Genomic DNA, 6,592 nt, shown 5'->3' with positions numbered 1-6,592 from the left:
ATTTAGAATTTTTAAATAAATGACTGAATACATTTCCCATGCAGCATAGCTACTCAGCATGGCTGGGAAATAAATATCTTTTTCTCTTTTCAGTTTAGTAGTCCTGGGTCTGTCTGAAGTTGAAACTTTTTTTTTCAGTGACAAGGGTGGGCAGAGTAGTAGGGAGTGGAATGGAGGTGGGAGGATCAGGATGCTAATCACTGAGTGGTGGGTCAGACAGGAGTGAAGAATTGATGAGACACATTTTAGTGTGTTACCAGGAATGGTTCACCTCTGATGTGGAGGTCATCCTCAGCATAGAATGTCAGAGAGTCCCAGAGGACCTCTAGCTTACCACACAGGCAGAGTGGATTGTGACTGCATATTATTATATAATCAATAAAGAACTTCTTAGTAGGCGACCAGTCACTAACTCCTGAGTTTTATCCGTGGCCCAACATATATAATTCCCCTCTTTGGGGATTTTCTTTTTCTATTTCTATATTCTAGTGATACTCAATGGTTCACTGTTCCTACAAACAACATGCTGTTTGATGCATCCTTGGCTTGGTGTATGTGAGCTCCTGCTGCCTCTCATGCCTTTCTCCCCTTGATTGCCACTTCTTTGTAAGAGACTCTGCTGCTTGCCTGCCAAACAGTCATTTCTCTCCTCTGGATTGCTAAAAGAACCCCAGTTTGCTGGAGATTTACACAGTATTGTATTCATGATTACTGGGTCTGACGGGAAGACCCATAATCCTGCTAATCCTGCTGCTTTGCTAACAATTGGTCCACAGCTCTGTTGTTAGATGCTGTTGAGTTGAGTATATCTCCCAGTGACCCCATGAACAGCCAATCTGAAACTTTCCCTATTCTGTGCCATCCTCATTGTCTCTGAGCCACTAGAATTCATTGCTGAAGTCTCCACGTTAATTCATTTTGTTGGGGGTCTTCCTCTCCTTCGCTGACTCTCCATTTTCCCAAGCATGGTGTCCCTTTTCAAGGAATAGTCTTACCTAGCTACATGTCCAAAATATGAAAGATAAATCTTCATCATCCTTGCCTTCAAGAAGCACTCTGGCTGTGCCCTTCCCAGGATATATGCAAGAGATATTCAGTACTTTTCTCCAGTACCACAACTCGAAATTGTCAATTCTTCTTCGTCATCTTTATTCATTGTCCATCTCGCTGATGCCAGCAGGTGATTGAGAAGACCATGGCCTGAATTAGGCACATCTTAGTCTTCAAAATGACATCATTGCTCTTCAGTATTTTGGAGAGGTCCCCGACTGCAGACTTTCCCAAAGCAATACATCTTCTGATTTCCCGACTGCAAGGATGTTGATTGTTGATCTAAGTAAGATGAAATAATCAACAGCTTCAATCTTTTCTCCTTTGTAAGAGACACGGGTATGGCCAGTAGGACCTTAAAGAAAGTCTACTAGAGACTCTGGAAATTTCCCCCCCTATAATAAATAGTATGCATTGCCAACTCCCCACCCAATTTAGAACAATATTGCATGGAAATGTATGTTGCATGAAACCTTAGCTGTCAGTTTGCATCATAAGGGCACCATCAACAACACTGAGTATTGGAGGACAAGGATGATAGATTCTATTTTCTAAGGAAGTAGAATTTAGAGAATGGAACAGTCTAGTGTGAGTGGACACTCTGGCAGCCTGCTCAGGGACTAGACAAGGGAAAGCAGCACTCACTAGTGACATCATACTCTACTGTAGAAAAATAGTGAAGTTAGAAGTAAGCTTTACTGCAGACTCCTATGTGAGAACACTGCCCAGTTGTATGATGAGATCTTTGATTAGTGACTTACCAAACACAAGTGAATCTTCCACTTCAACACAAAGTCATGAAGTCAACCATCTGGAGCAATCAGACGCTCCATGATTGTGTCTGTGTCCCAGACCACTTTCTCATCTTTAACCTGTGGCCTAATTTTTTTGGGTCGTATTTTAAAAGTATGCTTCACTTCTAGCATCAGGACTGGAAAGATGCACAGTCAGGTCTTACATTAAGAAAATAAATGTTTCACAATGTGATGATTTATTTTGTATGACAACTTGGCTAGGCTACATTGCCCTGATGTGTTGTCAAATGTTCGTTTAACTACTGCTGTGAAGTAGTTACATATGAATTAATCAGTTGACCTTAAACAAAGCAGATTATCCCCTATAATGTGGGCAACCTCAATTACTTAAACAATTTAAGAGTGAAAGGAGCTTCCCCCTCCCCGAAGCATTCTTTCTCTAGACTATAGATAAGCGCCTTGCTAGAAATGTCTTCTTTCTTTCACCTTACCTATAGATTTAAAAACAAAAACCAAAACACACCAAAAAACAAACAAGAACATTCTTTTCTTTTGAGTTGAGGAAAAACTTACAGAGCTGATAGCTTTTCCATTCAACCTCTCAGATGTGTTTTTTGTGACACAGATTCCATCATCACTATTTATCAGCATGCTTCCCTCATGCTCCTGGTGTTTGCCATCTCCATTTGTCCTCCTTTCATATTCCTCGCTGCCTTCTGAGCTATATTCTGGGAAAATAGAGCTCTTTTAACATCATATGGTTGATTGTTTTAAGGAGCATATACTTCCCTAGACTTTTTGTTTAACTTACAGGCCTATGTAGTATTTGGCTGAAAGCTGAGTCATAGGGGCAACTTCCATTGCAGACTTGAAGGGTGTCTAAGGGAATAGTATCAAGAGCTTGAGCATTTTATTGCTTGACCTACACATTTTAGATTTGCCAACCCCACTCTTCCCATGATCAGATGGGTCAAACTCTTAAGCCAATCATCTCTTTCTCCTTCTCCCTACACAGATAGTTACAGATGCCAGTGTAGGTGTCGGTAGAGACGTAGATACAAACAGAATATCTACTTGTATGTTACTCAAGAGAACGCAACACATTCCCTGCACTTGTGACAGCTGTCATGTGGCCATTTCAAGGAGAGGATGAAAAACAGGTTTTAGGGGACACCTTGGTGCTGTGAGTAGTCGAAGCTGACTGAGACTCTTTGATTAAGGGATAAGGGGAATGAATAAGTTGGTAGAAAGCATTGTCTGCTTGGGGAGGGAAGATGCTCTGATCATGCTATTGGAATGGGCACATGGCTAGTATCTATCACTTTCTTAAGGAGTAGGAAGGAGCTTTAAAAGACAGCAACTCCACATTTCTCATTTGTCACACCATGAAGCTGACCACACCTGTTAGGAACAGAAAAAAGAAATAGCTTTAAAAATAGTACTGTTCCTAATCTGCATTATTACACTGTAATTCTCTTTCTTCTCCTTTTTTTTTTCTTTATCTCCCTGTTTGTTTTTTTAAAATTATTTTGTACTGGTTTACTTACAAATTTCGTATGCATTGTTTTTCACACTGGATCTTTCTCCCATTTCCTTAACCCACCCCTCCCTCCACCCATCAAATTGTGTGACCCTATGATTACTCCCCTCCCTCTCATCCTTAGCCCTCTACTCCCACCTTCCCCCATCCCGCATAATATGTACTGTAGAAATAGAGAGCTAGTAAAATGTGTATGAAGATCTCTCGCTCTCTCTTTGAAGTTTTGTTCCCCTTCTTGGACACCCTATCTTGACTGCATGCTCATCTCTGGAAGTGCTTCACCAGTTCCTGATGGTCCACTTGCACACCACACCAATTCAGTCAGAGTCTCTGGGGCTGGCATCCAGATCTCAGTGCTTCCTAAAACTCCCAAATGAGTTCAAAGTGCAGCCAGAGCAGACAACTCTTCATTAGGCCAGTGGTTTGAAGTGCTGGCCACAGGTAAGAAACAGCCAGGGGCTCTTAAAAACGCTGATGCCAAGTGCCTCCCTGGTGCTTAGTTTAATTGGAGTGGGGTGGGGTCTGAGTATGGAGAGTTCAGAAAGCTCCCTAGGTGGCTCTCATGTGCAGCCAGGTATGAAAACACTGCATAAGGGGCACCCCGTGAATGAGGACAGGAAGGACAATAACACGGCTAAAGTGCTATCTGTTGGCATGTTTATAGCACAGTCAGAACAGTGGAGTTCAGCCCAGGTGATGTCTTTAGACTCTCTGGGTGTGTGTGTGTGTGTGTGTGTGGGTGTGTGTAAATGTCTAATTTCTGAATTGTGCTCCCTGGGATCTTAAATTTATCCTTTTAAAAATAATATTGTATTTTAGGTGAAGATTTTATGCACCATTTTTGTCTCCCAACCAATCATTTCCACACACGTTGTTCAGTGACGTTAATCATTTTTTCACAATGTGTGTTTTAGTTATTTCTGTGTTGATTGATTCGTTTCCCCTGAGATTTGTATTCATTTTTTTTCTGGGGTGTGGCCCTGGAATAATTTTTGTTTATTGTCATGGATGGCTTTGAACCACTGCGCGGCCTTTTGGATAGCAACACATCATTCTAGGGGGCATGTTGTCAGGGACTTTGCCAACATACTGAGGAGCAAAGATGTCAGTTTAAAGACTAAGGTGCACCTGATTCAGGCCATGGTCTTTTCAGTCACTTGCTATGCATCTGAGAGCTGAACAATAAATAAGGATGTTAGAGAAAGAATGGATGCCTTTGAGAAGTGGTGTTGGAGAGGAGTGCTGAGTATCCCATGGACGGCCACAAGCACTAACTGATATGACTTGGAGAAAGTGCAGCCAGAGTGTTTCTTGGAAGCAAGAATTATGAAGCTTTATCTGACATATTTTGTGCATGTTGTTAGGAAAGGGCTATTACTTGGAAAGGTGATGATGGCAGGAAAGATGGAGAGTTCGTAAAAGAGCGGAAGGCCCTCAATGAAAGAGATAGACACAGTGACTGCAACAATGGGCTCAACATGTGACAGGTGATGAGGATGGCACAGATAGGACAGGGCAGGACAGAGTTCAGATCTGTTGTTCATTAAGGTAGCTATGAGTCATGCTTGATTTGACGACATCTAACAACAACAAAAACAACAACAACAACAAGAAGATGTCACCTTCCTAGGAATACTTCCTACTTCCTAGGAATAGCAAAATGACCCAAAAAATGTTATACTTGTTTATGAACAACTGTTGGTTAAAGAGGGGGGTCAGACTTTATTACTGGGATGCTGGGGTTAAACACTAACGTTTGCATCTTTTTTCTTTATCATTGTTCATTCAGGATAGCTTTTATATTTAAGAAGAACTGTGCTGTTGAAGAAGGATGTCCGTTCATGCCTGGCCTGCTTTATTTGCTGTCACTCAGCAGAGTAGGAGGTCTCTAGAAATATTACAGAACAACTAACAGGGTGGTTGAAGAGATTAAAAGTCTCGCATTACCAATCTGAGGCAGTTCCTTGTCTAAATTATGTCAGCCTTTTCTGTTCCTCTCACCTTGCTCCCAGTCAGTCTAGCCATGAAGACGTTAGTCAAGCTGATTGCTTGAGGTTGAGTAAACGTAGCAACCCACCTGTATGTGTTAGGACTGTGACAAACATTCCTGGAGACACAAGTGTATACTGCATATTAGAAGCCAGGGCTGCCACACAGTTTACCTTCAACTCTTCCTACAAAGGTAGCAGGTGCTGGCAGAAGGGCACCCAGAATAGGAGCCTGGCTCTTTCTCTGAACACTGCAGCCTCTGCCAGCACAGAAGACGAGCAGGGCTGTGGGGAGAGGAGCAAATACAACCATATCAAGGAGTAAACATCTTTTCCTGCTGGACATGGGCAAGATTGAGACTAGCTAGACTTAGTAGCCACATAGCCCTTCTCTGGACCTCCTCTAAATCAACCCCCTAGGTTTTGTATCTCTTATTATATATCCAGATACATATAGAAGTCCTTACAATCCATGTCACAGTGACTTTGAGGATAATTACAAGCAGATTCTTCTGATCTATAGAGCTGAAGCAGGAACACTGAGACTGCGGCTTTGTGACACAGTGTACCATGTCTGCTATCTAATAGGACATTGTTCCACTTTTTCTTATATTATCAGAGTCATTGCTTTACCTTTTATTTGACTTGAAAAACTAAGATGTGAAGGAGAGTACTCTGGGGGCTAGTGGATAATGAGCTGCAGTGCCAACCAAAGGCAGATGGCCTGTATCCCTTAGCTGCTTTAAGGGAAAAAAGAAGGTAACATTCTCCTGTGTGATTTGCAACTCCCAAAACCTAAAGAAGGTTCAGGTGTGACTTGTTTCCTACTCAATGGCTATGAGTTAATTTAAGTTTGAAAATAATTAGAAACTGAGATTTCTCTAGTTGAAGAGCAAGGTCCTCAAAACTATTGTGGACCCTTAAATTTCTGCCCAACACACTTTGGCCATTTGATCCGCTTGTATATTAGAGAAAGCACAGAGCCTGCTGGTCCCCATCCATTGAGCCTTGAAGGAGATACTGCTCTGAACTCAGGCAGCTCCAGGATGGACCTGTGTGCTCTGGAGCATAGCCTTTCTCTTACCCTTTCTCAGCAACAAAGCAGGACTCTTGGCTTCTGCAATTTCTCTGCCACTAATTCTTTCCACCTCTAAAGCTATGGCTCTACCTTTATCTGCATTATAAGTGGGACGTTCTCTGCATAGGGAATGGGGACCTTAAATCCAAAGGGGAGATATTATATCTATTATCTATCTATC

This window comes from Elephantulus edwardii, unplaced genomic scaffold, assembly GCF_000299155.1.
Source record: "Elephantulus edwardii isolate Elephantulus edwardi_28Jun2011 unplaced genomic scaffold, EleEdw1.0 scaffold00057, whole genome shotgun sequence".
NCBI lineage: Eukaryota > Metazoa > Chordata > Mammalia > Macroscelidea > Macroscelididae > Elephantulus > Elephantulus edwardii.
Note: the sequence above shows the minus strand (reverse complement) of the source record.